Below are 16,351 nucleotides of genomic sequence, written 5' to 3' on the forward strand. Positions count from 1 at the left end.
TGGAAAAAAAAAAAAAAAAAAAAAAAAAAAAAAAAAAAAAAAAAAAGCTTTTCATGATAACTGTACAAAAACAATTCACAGTAAATTTTTTTTTTTTTTTTTTTTTTTTTTTTTTTTTTTTTTTTTTTTTGGAGAGGTTTTTCTTTTTGCTATAGGGCACTTGTGCACACCAGAAAGAGAGAGAGAGACAGAGAGACAGAAAGCGAGAAATCACTCCCCAGGGTGATGGCCATGCCACAACCCCTTCTTCTCCATTCTCCTCTCAGGATCTTGGGCACACAAGCACACGCGCCCAGCGTGAGTTTAAGCCCACCAGGTCCAGGACTTGAACCATGCTCAGCTACATGGGAATCCAGCAACATAGCCATTATGCCAACTGCTTGTCCCTAAATCTCTATTTCTTATATAAATTACCCAGTCTCAGGTATTTCTGAAGGCAATGCAATACTTGACTTATACAGGAAAGGAATAATTTGTATGTGGTCAACTCACAGTGTTTGCCACAAATACCATGCCAAAGATTTTGAACTTCACTCTGAAGGCAGTGAGATATCATCAAACATTTTTAAGCATAAGATGATAGACTCTCACTGATGCTTTACACTTAGAGGCAATCTGATAACTAGATAAAAAGGGACTTGGGAATAAGACTAAAAAAGAGTGATTTGTTAGCACATTATTCCAGTAATCCAAGCATGAGATGATGAGATTTAAACTAGTACTGTGATTACAGATGTGTGAACAAAGTAATGGATCATAAAGTAGTGACAAGACATTTATGTAAGTGATCTGAATGGAAATTGTGTACCAGGCACAGGTCAAACTGATTATTTCCATTTGTGAAAGAGAAAATATGGCACAGACATAGAGGAGGCATGCTCAAGGTTCTCTCAGTGCCAAACATTACCTGCCTAACAAAGCTAAACTCCCAAGGTACTGGAGTGAGTTTAGTTTAGTTTTCCCCATTCTTTGGCTCTTTGACACATTCAACATCAGTTTGCTTGCTCTCCTGAAGCCCCCACGTCTACCTGGCGCCAGGTGGGTGTCAGACTGGGCAGAAATCCCTCATTCTTTGCAGATAGACAGCTCTGAAGATGACGACTATAGCAGGATGTGTTGATTATCAAATTTACTTTCAGCAGAGATGAGCAATCACAAGGTTGGCATAGTTCAAAGGCTTGCCTCCCACACTCCTAGGAAGACTCTTGAATTATTTTATGCATGGTTTGTAAATGAAATCAGCTGATCTCCCAAAGATTTCTGATATGGGAAAATTAATCTGGTGGGAAATAGAGTTTGGGGTGCTGAATTCTCCCTAGTGAGAAGGGACATGAAGGAAGTCTTTGGTGAAGATGGCTTTAGTGGCAATGTTCAATGAGAAGGAGAGCTGGGATAGAAAATAACCTCTAGCTATGTTGCAGCATCCTCTTACAATTCTGGTTATATCTGACCTCAGTTGACAGTTTTACATTTGTAATGTGGGTCTCCAGTTTTGTCCACCTATCCCATGAAGGCTGGGGTGATAACTAGTCTGTTCTCTACTCTTATTTCTGGAGTTGAGCCCAGTACATGGCACATGGTATGTGTTCAATAAATATATGTGGTGTTGATCTTTTCTGAATGACTACTCAGCCAGTTGCTTTGCCAAGATCATCTCTTTGACTCCTTCCCAAATCCCCTTAACATGAGTTTTATTATCTTTATTTTGTTGATAATGAAATTGAGATTTCAAGCTGGATAGTGAATTAACAGAGGACATATACCTGGTGTGTAGGAAAGCTGGGACACCTAAGCTGGCCTCCAAACCCTAGGCTGGCTCCAGATCCCATGCTCTCTCTCCTCTAAATGCTATTGGGATTCTTATTTCATGTAATGATATTTCTCAGTCCAAAGAATCTCAATGTTGGTTTAATTCTATGCCTTGCTTTACAGATGAGAGCCTGTGGGCCTGGAGAGGCTGAGCAGCTTAGTGCTTGGCCAAGTTAAATTAGTGCTCTAGTTAAATCTGGCCCAGTGTTTTTTCAACTGGACCTTGAAGTTTCTTCAAGATAAAGCAGCCACTAATTCAGAAAGAGGCCAGGCTCCCTGTGGGATGGACCTATCTCTATAGCACCACTGGATGTCTGCTGAGCAGAAAGGCATGACAAATCTCATCCAAAACAAGTTTCAAAATCTACACGGTTGTTTTCTGGTTCTCAGCTTTAACTGGCACAGCCTGCCTTTTGACTGAAGAAAAGGCAAGCCTCGAGCTTGTGGGAAGGCTCTGCAAGTTTGCTGTTGAAAACTTCCAGGTTTGGATATAATCTGGACTCTGGTAAAGTACTTAAGCTAATAAAGGCCTAACGCTTCCTCCAGACTCCCTGAAAGTGCCTCACTGGCTCAGTGTGCACAAACCCGCAGGAGACACTGTGTCCATGGCTTGGACTGTCTCACATGACTCTGACTGGGGCACTGCACCAAACCACGACCTGTTAAACTCACTCGCCTTCATCCTCTCTTGCCACTTTTCTGCCAACATGCTACTCAAGTCTCTTCATCAAAAATTTGACGGAGGCCTAGCTATGTTGATGTGGTGGTGCAGGTAGTGGGGTGCTGCTGCATGATACTGGAGCCATGGGGAGGCCTGCGGTTGACCTGAATAGGCCAGGACACTCACAGGCATGCCCATGATCATAGCCAGCGAAAAGGCTAGAGAGGGGACTGTGTCATGGCCAGACTCTTCCAGGGACATCTCTTTATCTCTCTCCTTTCTTTCCTCATCTCTCTCTCTCGTAACAAAAAGAAAAAAGACTTTAAAATAATACGGTGTGTTTGTGTTTGTTTGTTTGTTCGTTTTTAAATTTGTTTTGTGTCCCTGAATTTTCTCCTGAGAAGTATATAACCTGTGTTGGGTTAAACTTATGGATCAACTAAAAGCATTGAGGACTCCCAGGTTCTATAGCATCTTTTTGTTTATTCTTTCAGCTCTGGGGCTGGGCCCCTTCACTGTGCTGGGTGGTGAGCTAGGCACACTCTGCCGGCTGAATGTAACACCGGCTCTTGCCTGTGAGGTCCTCACCTTCTAGTAGAGAATGGGTCATTTATACCAGTAGTCCTGCTTTTCAAGCCTTTGAATTTGAACTGAGCTACAGCACCTGCCCCTCTGGTTCTCCAGCTTGCAAATGGCATTGTGGGACTTCTAGATTTTCATAATCTCATGAGCAAATTCCCATAAGAAATCCTCTCTCCTAGATCTTCTTTATCTTATTGGTTCTGTTTCTCTGGAGGACATTGGCTAATGTGATAATACATTGTGATAAACTGAATTTGAACTAAGCAATTAATTTAAAATGTTCTGTTTTCTAGAGATGAGTATGAGGTTCATGGTAGCTCCTGGACAGGCTGCTTTGGCATACTCATCTCTGCCCCCATAGGGGTTGGCCTCAGAAGCTATGGTTTTGAGGGGTGTTTTCCCCCATTTCCTACTTAGTGACTTTGGATGAATTACTTCTACTTTCTAGGCCTCAGTTTCCTCAGCAATGAGATAAAAATGAGAGCTCTTCTCTCTTGAAGAATTCAATATGAGAATATCTGCAACTCCTATGACTCACCATTTTTATCTGTCTAGGAGGTCTTCATTCCTCTTATGTAAGTCTCTGTTTTCTCATTTGTAAGATGGAATATTATGATCTGCCTTACTTGCTGTAGAGAACACTAGATAAGGAATGGGTCGATAAGGAATGGGAATGCCTTTTGTAAACTTGAAAGCCTAATGCACTCCCAAGCACATCATTACCAGGATGATGCCCTGAGGTGACCAGGCCCAGGCACACCATTGTACATAGCACTGAGGGAGCAAGGAGACAGGGTTATTTCAGGATCAGAAACCAGATGCTATGCTTCATAACTAAAGCTAATTTATATTGCAGAGATTCTCCATTCAAAGAGAAATCTTGGGGGCCATTGTCTTCTAGATTTATTCACATGTAGCTGAATACTGTTGAATTCAACTGCAGGGGACCTGCAAATGGCTCCCACATGGCTCTTCTCAGTCAGGGTTTTAAAAAAAATTTTTTTTTGAACTCTAAAGTCAGCTGAGCTTTGTTAATATTGTTGCCTTTTCCTTTTCTAAAGAAACAATAAATAAATGAACACGATTTTTAAAAATTCAAGTCAAAATTTCCTTCCCCTCAAGACTTCCTGTCCATAACTGAAGCCATCTTCCTAAAATTAGCAAAGCATTCCTTCTGCCATGAAACAACAGTCCCTTAAAAAAAAAAAAAGAAAAGAAAAAAAGAAAAAGCTATTTCCTTTTTAGACAAGGATTTATGTAAGCGAATCAGATGGGGGAAAATGAGCCTCTGTCCAACTTCAGCAATAACTTCCCTATTAGTCCAAACCCTGCCTGTTATTAGGATTATACCTCAATCACTTCAGTCAGAGGCTGTTCAGAGGCAAAAACTTAGATCAGCTGAAAACAGATTTTCTGTTTGTTTCTTTTTGAGAGATTTTTGCTATAGGTCACATGTACTCACCGGAGAGACAGACAGAGAGACAGAAATTGAGAAATTACCCCCTCCCGGGGGGGATGGCCATGTTGCAAGTCCTTCTCCTCCGTTCTCCTCTCCGGGTTTTGGGTGCATATGTACATGCAGCTGGCATGAGTTTCAAGCTTCTGGGTTTGAGACTTGAAGTCAAGTCAATCACATGGGTCTCTAAAAACCTTATCCACTACTCCACCTGCTGGCCCCCAAACCAGATGCTTTAATTCTGTGTTTCTTAAATTTGAGTGTGCATCAAAATCTTTTGGAAGACTTGTTAAGCATAGATTTCAGGGCCCTGGATCCAGAGTTTATGATTCGTAGGTTTGGGGTGATGCCAAGAATGTATACTTCTAACACGTTCCCAAGCAATACTGCTGCTGCTAGGTAAGGGACCACAGTTTTCAGTCCACAGTGAAGTTTTGAAAGAAGGAGCTTTGACTATGGCTGACTTCTGGTCCTTAATGACAAAGCTGCTCAGTCTCCGTGTTTGCATGTGGTATGGCCATCTTGGCCCTTACAGGGGATGCTCAGGCACTTCTCTGCCTGGCTTTTCTGTGTCACTATTTTAATTATGCTCCAGAGGATGCCTGAGTCTTTTCTTTCTTCCTAAAAGGCTAAATGAAAATTGAAAGGAGAAACAATATAGTTTTGGGTATCAATGAGGTAGACTTGGGTATAAAATGGGGCTTCTTTGCTTACTAGATGTGTGATCTTGAGCAGGTAAGACAACCTTTTTAAGTCTGTTTACTTGTTATAAAATATAAATAATGGTAATAATACCCAATAATAGTGACAAACAAACCTGGTTGAAGTCTTTCTTCTCTACTAACTCTATTTCCTTGGTAAATGCCCCCTTCTTTGTTAATGACCCCTTCTCCCAACAAGCTGTCCAAAGACCCATGGGGGCCATTTTGTCACCTCCTTCTCTCTTATTTCCTATAATCAATCAGCATGTCCTGTTCATCCTACTTCTAAAATATACCTTGCCTCTGTACACATCTATTTCCACTGTCCTTTTTCTTCCCTCCCCAGACATCTACCATCAAACTTCAACTGAACTATAAAAAGATAACTTTGGACATATCTTACCAATTCTAATTTCATGTGGTGTGCAATACAAAGTCTGTCATGTGACCTATCAAGGGCCTATACAGTCTTCTGGCCCCACCTACTAAGCAGCCCTCACTCAGTGCTTCTTTTATATTTATTAATTTACCTTTTTATTTATTTATTTATTGGAGAGGTTTTTAATATAGAGTGCATGCGTGCGCCAGAAAGACAGAGACAGAAAGCAAGAAATCACTCCCCAGTGGTGCCTGCCTTTCTCCTCCATTCTCCTCTCAGGATCTTGGGTACACCCACACACATGCGTCCTGCATGAGTTTAAGCCACCAGGTCCAGGACTCAAACCTTGGTCAACTACATGGGAGTCTAGCAACATAGCCATTACACCATCTGCTGGTCCCCACTCATTGCTTCTTTAACTCTCTGAGCTATACCCAGAGTGACTAGTCTGAGGACCCGCTTATATGCTTCCCTGCCTCAGGGCCTTTGCAAATGCTGCTCACTTTGCTGTCTATGCTTTCCCCCGTTGTTTCTCCAGGCATATTTGTACTTTCTGTTCCTCTGCCTGGATCCTTCTATTCCCAGATCTTCTAGTGTGTCCCTCCTCATTTATTTAGGCCTGCTCCCATATCACTTTCTCAGTGAAGTTTTCTCAGGTATCCTTCTTAAAATATCACCTCAATCCATTGCTCTCTGCTCATCTTGTTAGATATTTTAGTCTTTATCCTTAATCGGCACATCATTTATATATTTATACATCATTTACATATTGTCTCCTAAACTAGAAGGTAAGCTCCTTGCCTTCCTAATTGACTATTTCCCAAGGAATTAGTATAACACCTGGCACATGGTTTATGCTCAACAGATCTTTATCCAATGAATGATTGAACAGATGGACAAGTGCATGTATGTACATGACAACAATTGTTATTAATATCTCTTATACCTGGATCACTGAACTTAGAATGCTTTCTCAGGCACCCAATGCCAATATTGTCCCCAAAGAAGAGATGCTCTAAGCATACTTTGGACACTTGGGCATTATTTCTAAACTTTTATCTGGGTTTGTCTTGTGTGAGCAGTGAGGACTTCTTTTGCTTGCATAGGACACATGATCATGTTTATAGCATGGCATGCTTGTGGCCTTATATGCTTAGTTCCAACTTGGCCTTTTTGTGGGAAGAGAAAACTCTCTCAGGAAAGAGGAATCCCTATCCGCTGCGAATGCAACTGCCATTTTAGTGATGACTTTATTATTATTGTTATTTATACATTCAATCACAATACATCATTAATATTGTAAAGAGACTTTACCCAGCATGACATACACCTCAGTCCAGCCTGGTTGAGAATACTATACATGTCCTCATCAACAGATAATAAACCATGTCTGTGTCCCACAAATGTCTTACTTCTCTATTTTTCCCCAAATTTCCTTTCCTATGCTATTCCCCTCCCACACTCTCCTTCCACTTTGTCTCTAGTGTCCATAACAATTTTTAATGCTTTTATGTCCTCCAGTCTCTTCCATAGAGTGCAGACAGTTGGTATACATTAAGTGGAGACATACAATGTCTCTCTTTCATAGTCTGACTTGCTTCACTCAGCAAACTTCTATGACAAAGTAGTAATCTAAAATGGAAAGTGTTTTCATATAAGATTAAAAAGTAACTATTCCTGTTGAAACTGTGGTCCAATTTCAAGTCATAGATCCATGTCAGAATGTGTCCGTTTCAGGGAAATCTGTGTAAAACTAAACAGCCATGTCACGTGCCTCATAGCCTAGCTGTGGCTGATTCCACCCAAAATAGCCAGGATATAGACTCATCAGAGGCCCAAGAATGAGACTGGACAATCAGACTCATTCTTGGGAATTCGAAGTGGAAAACACAGAGGACATTATTGTGCCAATGGGGCTGAAGCTGATACAATAGACACATGTATGAGGAAGACTAGCAGAAAGAGCCACATGCCAGCTGGGTCTAAAAGACATTTGATACTAGAATTAAGGTAGGGTAGATAGAGAAGAGAGAAGAGAAGAGAGAGAAGAGAAGAGAAGGGAAGGGAAGGGAAGGGAAGGGAAGGGAAGGGAAGAGAAAAGAGAAGAGAAGAGAAGAGAAGAGAAGAGAAGAGAAGAGAAGAGAAGAGAAGGAAGAGAAAAAGGTAGCTAGTTCTCCATGAGTGAAGTGAGACACACAAACAGAAACAGAGATGAAGAGTATACTTCAGTCTGATCAGAGTTGAGGAGCTCCAGAACGAAGATCTAGAAGCTTCTGTCACTGAGATCCATTTCTAATGCTCTATCAGTCAAGAGAGGCTCCTAGATCCTCAAGTCTTATTGGATATTATATAAATAAGATTGTGTATATTTAAAATTATATTTATTATTAGGTTGTCAGAAAAATTATGATGTATTAATATTTTTCTGTTTTTCTATGCAAAAATGCATCATGGCTTTTCCAATGACCCAATATATTACCACAATGGTTTGTTTTTCCCTTCTGTGTGTCCACTGAGGATTCTGGCTACTCCCCATGGTTCTGTCTTCTAGGTGAGGTTCCAGCATTGTACTACCATATTACCCAGGAAGCTGTTTTAAGGGGTCCCTAGAAACAGGGCCCAAGATGTGAAATCTTGTGAAAGTGATTTATTAAGGAGTCCTTTCTGGAGAAGAGCAATGATGGAATAAAACAGGGCAGGGGAAGCACTTTAAGCAAATACATTCTGCTGAAAACTAGCTCATGCCTGGTCCCCTGGGGGGCTCATGAGCTTGAATTACACTGTAGAGTTGGTCGTTCACAGCTGGCTGTCCCTCGTGATGGGGAGACCATGTATCCCTCTGGGAGAAGTGGTCAGGGCAATTCTCTGGAGAAGAGGGGGTGAGTCATTAACAGCCATACTTACAGCACTTGGGGGAGGCTATAGCAGGGAATGGGGCAGCCACCAACAACATCCACTATAGCATGAGAAGAGCATGTGGAGATTCGGAGATTCATGTACTAACAATTGTTACTTTCATATGGACATATTCATATTCTCTTGTGTTCTTGCATGAAGTAGGTCACAGGGCTATATCTAACCTCAAGGAGATTGGGGAGTGCAGAAATACCGTCTACACTGAGTCCTTGGAAGAAGAACTGCAAGTGTGGATAAACAGTTTTAATCTCTACCACAAGAGCTATCCTGAATCTTCTACTGGTGTCTCTAATCCAAACTAGACTCTGGTCTCTGTTTTTCTAAATTTCCTCTTGACTTTTGATTTTCTAATTAACACTTACACTAAAAAAAAAAAAACTGCTTTATTTAAGTTCCTTGTAATTTTGGGAACTTAAAGTATAGAATATTCATTTTTAGGAAACTTATCTGAAGATTGAATAATGAGATAAGACATGTAAAAAGTATTTTCATATATGTGTTACAGCTATATTTTTTAAAATCAAGTTTGGAGGTTATTTTTGAGACAGATATACTAAGTTAAAAATATTAAAAGGATACAAGACTTAGTATACATGCTAGTTTATATGTTCACTTCATGTATTTGAAAATAAATGAGCCTAGCAATGTTTTTCGGTTAGAAGGCATTTTTGTATTATAAAATAATACGAAAGTTAAATTTTGTCTTCATATTTTGTACATTAAATTTATTTACTATTCTCAATAAATAAATATAACAAAAGTATCTTCAAACCTTTTTAGAAAACTTGGCCAGGTTTTTAACCCAATGAGGAAAAACAAACAAACAAATAAAAACAAAATACCCTAACACTTTGGCTTGTATTTTTCAGGGTAGGAAATTGTGGAACAAGAAAGTTGTTTCTGAGCTGGAGATATGAGTTGGTGGTTCTGAAATGTGGTTGTGACATCTCTGCTCAGCCCGGTACTAAGATTAAATAGGGTAGAACCATTATCTTCTTCAACAAAAGGCTGTAAGTGCAAGCAAAGATGTCACCTATGACCTTCCTTTTGATTTATGGTTACCAAATAGCCATAGTTAAGACAAAAGCAACTGAGGCCCAAGCAACCACCTTAGCTGTTAAAGTCAACTCACTCTTTATTCCTGTTAGTCCTTTATTCCCTCAACCCTGCATATCTCCTACTTCTCTCCTTCTCCAGTGCTGTCTCTCATCACCCTTCTATCCCTTCATCTCCTTCTGCATATTTCTTGCCTCCTGTTCTTTTCCTTCTGCAATAAACACTTGGTGATTACCTTCCATGAACCAGAAAAGAGCTAAGATCATCCTTCCATAATTCAACCTCTAGTGCACAAAGCATGCTATCAGCAGACTTGTTAAAATATCACATTTTATTTAATATTTTATAACTTCAACCTGTGTCTCCTTCCAGAGAAGATTTTAGTCCTGGATACATTAAATACACCAGAGGAAGGTAAAAAAATCACTGTGAATCTGAATAATGATATATTTGCTGTTATGTTTTCGTTGTCTGTGGTTAGTCAATACAATAAGCTATTTTAAATTTAGTTCATTTCATTTATGATCCCTGATGGTTTACCATCATTCATAAATAATGAGAAGGTATAAATGTAGCAGTAGAAGAGGGGCCAAATGGTGGTGCAGTGGTAAAACATGATGCTCTGCACTGCTGACCCACATAAAAGGGTCCTGAGTTCATATGTGGAGACCTCCCTGAATACACCAGTGATTCAGGGTTAGCTGAGGCTGCGGTGGATCAAGACCCTATTGGGAATGCTGTCTCTTTGCACACCACCATTCCTGCCCCTGGAATAAATAAATAAATAACACTTTCAAACAGTAGGATTAGAAGAAAGAGAGGGAAGAAGGGAAGGAGAAAGAAAGAGAAAAATAAAAGCTGAAGTATACTAAAGAGAGCAAAGACTGACTTTGGAAAAATGTGTAATAAAAAGGCCTTTCCATTGTTTCGACTGGCTACAAATTCTACTCCAATGTTGTAGATCTAAAACAAACAAACAAAAACAAAGACGAGACTAACAATTCACCAAGCACATGACATAAAAACTGATCAGTTTATTGGAAGAAGAACTATTCTTAGTATTGAGATCAGATAGGACCCCCCAGCTCTTACATAAGTACCAGGTTGTCCATGGCAGCTTGCCAGGGAAACATGGTGGCAAATGTCATACGCCTGTAGTCTCCTTTAGTATAGACTGATGCCAGAATAGCTCACATTCATAAAAGCCATTCTGTAGGTTCCTCACTAGATCCAACCTGAGTCTCCAGCATTCTGATAATTTGGCTTAATTAATGATACATTTCAGAACTGGAAGAACAAAGAGTGTTCAAATATATCTCCCAGACGATTTATGCTGCCTTAAAGACTGCATTATGTATTTGTTTCTTCATTGAATAAAATTTACCAAGCACCGACTGTACACCAGACATTATTCTAAGTAGCTACTCAGTGGCCTCTCGATGTTCACAAACCTGAGACTCAGTAGAAATTTTTCAACAAATGAGAGTGAAGTCACCCGAGGCTTTCATTCAAGGGTCCAGCGATTCATCCAATCATTTATTCTCTCTGCAAATTTTATTGAGATCTTGTTATATGCCAGGCAGCATGCTAAGTAGTTGGGTTATTATAACAAGTAGACAAGATTCTTGACTTCAAAGAGTCACTGCCTAGTTATGGAGAGAGACTGAGTTTAGCTCCTTGATCCATTGAACTACATACTGAGAGGTATGAGTCTCAGAGAAGAAAATGAACACACAAGCTATTTTTTTCCAGTAGTTAATTCCCATAGAAGATATGTCCTTAGATTGGTCATTTTTGTTAAGTAGGGTGTGAATGGTGGTGAGGAAAGAGAGAAAGTGTATGAGAGTTTAGAAGTGAACAAGGATGGCTCTGAATGAAGGAAATTATCACATGAAACCTGGAGGTGAATGAATCTGGGCCTGAGGGCTCCTCTGCCACTCAGCAGATATGGAACCTAGGGTGATCGTAATGCTAGTGTATGGAGCCAGGAGATCACGACAGAGAATGCTTGATTAGAGTGTGACACAGCGCCTGGTCTAAACTACCAATTCAACAGTTTGTGCTCGTGTTATCATTCTGTCATGTCCACTTTGCATGAGAATGTATTGTTTAAATGCCAGATGAGATGGGGGCACTAGATCCTGGTGCAGCACCCATGAGGACAGAAATAGATTTGATTGTACAAGGGCCAGTGTACAGGTGTTAAAAGATTGGAAGGGTGGGGATTGTGATAAGTGGCCCCCGTGTGTCCTCACATGGCACCTTTGGTGCTGTGAGTTAAGAGCTCGCTGTCCTCCCTCTGGAGAATGGGCATCTGCCATGCTCAGAGCAGAGCCTTTTGCAGCATGAGTGTCCTAGAATCCTGTCTCTTCAACCTATGTTAGCACTTTATATCCAAACTACTGATGTTCTTGTGGAAAATAAATCAGCTCAGCGTAAACATTAAAAAAAAATCTTTGGCCTCGGTAAGTTTTGGAGAATAATTTCTTTGCCAAGCTTTCTGAATTGTTTTAAAAAGTTGATCATGTATATCTATCTGCCAATGATATATTATGCATTATTTCGTATATCTCATGCTATAACAGTAAGAGTAATATCCAACTTATTATGTGCCTGTCCTGTGCCAGGAATCAGTAGTGCTTTACAGATATTATTCATTTTTCCTCACTGGGTTCTTAGGAAGGAAGTATTTTTGTATCTCATTTACTCCTCGCAGTATTTTTATGAAGAAGGCTGAGTACCAGGTCTGCTAAATCATTTGCTCAGGCTACATAGCCAGTAAACCGTGGCACTGAGACTAAATTTAGACAATTTTAATGGATGTTGGCCATAATAAATAGGCCTTTATGTAGCTATGCTGTTATCTATATCCATCGGCATGTAAGCAAATGAAGAGTTTGTGAAATTTTGTATAGTGCCTGATAGGAAAAAAGTGTTGATAAATGTCAGCAAAGACCATTAATACACTATATTGGTATTTCTATGTCCATATATTTCCCAGCCACAGTCTCTATAGCGTGGTGGCTAAAAGGATGACCCAGGAACCTGAACTACCTAAGTTCAAATCCCAGGGCTGCTGCCATTAATTATATACATGGTCTTGGATAAATTGCCATTGTCTATAAAATGGAAGTGATATTTATCTTTGTGCTTGTTGTAATGACTAAGTAAGAACAATGATCATACATGTAAGTGTGTGCCAGCACTACTGTCATATCACTACTGACAGAAAGTCAAGCTTCTTAGTAAAATTATAATTTCTGATTTACATGGTAAATCATTGTACATCTTTATAGGGTACAGTATGGTTTTTCAAAGCATGCATACAGTGTGAAATAATCAAGTCCAATAAAAGATATTAACATATTCATCTTCTCCAATATTCTATTAGTTTGTGTGTTTGTTTGCTTTTGCCATAGTGTACGTGCACTTGCCAGAGAGAGGTAGAGAGAGAGAGAGAGAGACAGGAAGAGCGAAATGAGAAATCACTGGCATAAGAGGTGGCCAAACTGCAATCTCTTTTCCTCCATCCTCATTTTGAAATTTTGGGCACACATGTACACATGCTCAGTGTGATTTCCAAGCTGCCAGGTACAGGACTCAAACTGTGGTCAACCATGTGGGAATCTAGTGCCTTAACAATTGTGCTACCTGCTGGTCACCAGTTTGTTTGTTTGTTTCTGGTGGGAGAGGGTATATATTAGAGTGGCAACACCCTTTTTAACTCTGTTGCGGTTGCGATACACTATTTCATAACCTATTTGCCTTGATTACATGCATTCTTGTGTTTATTGATCCTTATTTTCCAAGGTCCTTTCCTCTTCCCTCAACTGTCTATCTTCCTTCCCTCATCATGTAGTCTCTGGTATCTGCAGTTGCCCTCTATAATTCTATGCCAACAAATCTTTCAGTTTCTGCCATGGAATATGGATGTTTGATATATGTTACAGAGGGATATCCAGCATTTGTTGAATAGCCTGGCTTATTTCACTTAGCATTGATCTTCTAGATTTGTTCGCTTTGTGTTAAATGACATGATTTCATTGTTCTTTAGGGCTGAGTAGATTACACATATATATGTGCCACATTTTCTTAATCCAGTCATCAGTCATTGGCCATTAGGTTGATTCCACCTCTTAGCTATTGTGAATAACACTGATAAGCATGGGTGTATTGATGTCTCCAATAGAGTGCTTTTTTGTTCTTTGGGTAAATACCCAAGAATGGGACTACTGGGTTCTACTTTTAGATTTTGCAAGAACCTTTATGTTGCTTTTTAAAGCAAATGATCTTTTAGTGACCAATCTAACCTAGAGATAAACTTGTCAATTTGGTGAGTCTTACACATGATCTGACACTCAAGTTTAAGAAATGAAGGAATGTCAATCTTGTCTGTCCACTGGTGCCACTGCATGGGAAAGAAATGTGTCAGGCTAGCCATGTAGGTCACGGGATGCAACTGACCCAGTGTTTGAAGCCCTGAGCCTGTAGGAACTAGAAGCACTGGCAACCCACTGGGCAGCAGTTCAGTCAAAAGTTCACATTACTGCACCTTTGAGAACATCCTGACCAGCCACCCCTGTGTCAAAGGGAGAGGAACTTCTCCTTGTCTCCAGCCTCAACATAGAATTGTTAGCAAATGCTTGTGTTTGCAAGATAGCAGAAGGCATCAATGGGCTGATTATGTCAAGACATCTGAGGACAAAGCAAAATGGAACTTCAAAAAACAGTAAGGCCTGGGAGCCCCTTTCAGAAGTCAGCGAGTTCAGTTGTTGATAAAATTCCTGTACTGGGCTCACATTTTGACTTTGAAATTTCAGCTCAGAAGGCAAGTAAAATCCTTTAATGTATTTAAAAATTTAGCAACAGCATTTCATTTTCTAGCTCTGAAAAAGATATTATCTTTTTCATGTAGAAGGTTTCCCCTTTGAATGTCTTTAATACATTTGTATTGAAGCATTCACATTTCTTTTATAAATATCTGTATGTCTACATTTGTGTGAAAATGATTTTTCCACTACAAAAATGGAAAGAAGGACTGGAATAGTGGAAGCCTCAATATATCTTTTCTTTTCTTTCTTCTTTTTTTTTTTTATATTATATAGAAGACTGCATGTTTCTTGGACTTTGAAAAGGAAATACTTTTTGGCTATTTAACTTGGCAAGTCTAGGATGAAAGTGCACAGAATCTTCTGAATAGATCTTTTAAGCAAGGAAAAGATTTTGTGAAATGGGTTTTAATAGGGGCACTTAAGAAAATATAGCTCAATCTGAAATACATTCTTTTTGGGGCCAGTAGTTGGCATAATGGCTACGTTGCTGGACTCCCCTGTAGTTGACTGCAGTTTGAGTCCCAGACCCAGGGGCTTAAACTCACCCTGGGTGCGTGTGCATGTGTGTCCAAGATTCCAAGAGGAGAATAGAGAAGAAGAGATTGTGGCATGGCCATCCCCCCAGGGGGTGGCTTTCTCGCTTTCTGTCTCTGTCTCTCTCTGTTTTTCTGGCAAGCACAGATACCCTATAGCAAAAACCTCTCAAAAAAAATACATTCTTTTTTCTTGCTTATTTATTCTTTTTAAGAAATTTATGTTGTATTTTATTTTTATGTACAGACAAATGCAATGTTTCAAGAATAGGATCTAGAGGCTTTTCTGAAATGAAATAGACTTTGGAAAAATTTTTTTTGCAAAATGAAAGACAGATATAGAAAATAATCCAAAAGAAACATATAGTGCATTATAAGGCTAACACCTAGTTAGATCAAGAAATAGAAATTTACCAGATATCACAGATGTGTCTTCTTCTTTCTCCCCCCAAAAACCCCACTATCCTGACTACTACAGTAATCATGTCCTCATGTTCCTTTATGCTATTTTTTTTTCATCCAAGTATTCATTCTTAAAACCACAGTGTTTTCTTCACTTTTTAAAATTTGTTAAGTTTTTAGTTCTCTTTTAATCTACTGTTTTTCCTTCCAGTACTTGTTCTTGCTTATAATTTCCTTGTTGAAGATCGTTAGTAGCTTAACCTGTTGAATTTCCCTTTTTTGTGGATTTTTCTGACTGTGTACTCATGGTGCAGTTTAACATGTTCCTCTGTTCTCTGTATTATCTGCAGATCAGCAACTGGATCCAGAGAACAAAGAAACTTTAAGTAAGTCATTTTGACCAGACCTTGTGAAATGGCATGTTCTTTCATTAGCTAGACGATCATATGTCTGGTTGTCTTTTTGTGATGTCAATAGTCATTGAAGCTAAAAAGTAAAGCAATTCTAATACTATGTCACATTTTACTTCTAGCTAGAATAATTTATTAAGAAGTGTTTCTCTCATCTGCTATCTGGTTATTCAGTTGCAGCATTTACATACAGTGGTCAGGACAGATGCTTGACTTCTTCCCATTATTTGCCTGTTCTCAAGATAATGAATCAGTGCCCAGTGACCCCCTAAAAGTCAGCCTCATAGAGTGTCACGTTTTACTGCCATGTCACCATCTGACCCCTCTTCATGTAGTTTTGTTTGAAAATAACTTTCTCCTTTTACCTTTTACTTCTCTTAAGGCATCGTCTGTTGTGTTTATTTGTTGTGTGCTCTTTATAGTTTAGTGTCTATTAATTTAATTACTTTTTTTGAGAGGTTTTTGCTATAGGGCATGTGCACTTGCCAGACAGACAGAGACAGAGAGACAGAAAGCAAGAAATCACCCACCAGGGGGGATGGCCATGCCACAATCCCTTCTCCTCCATTCTCCTCTTGGGATCTTGGGCATGCACACACATGCGCCCGGTGTGA

The sequence above is a fragment of the Tupaia chinensis genome, unplaced genomic scaffold (assembly GCF_000334495.1).
Source record: "Tupaia chinensis unplaced genomic scaffold, TupChi_1.0 Scaffold148234_1, whole genome shotgun sequence".
In the NCBI taxonomy this organism is placed as follows: domain Eukaryota; kingdom Metazoa; phylum Chordata; class Mammalia; order Scandentia; family Tupaiidae; genus Tupaia; species Tupaia belangeri.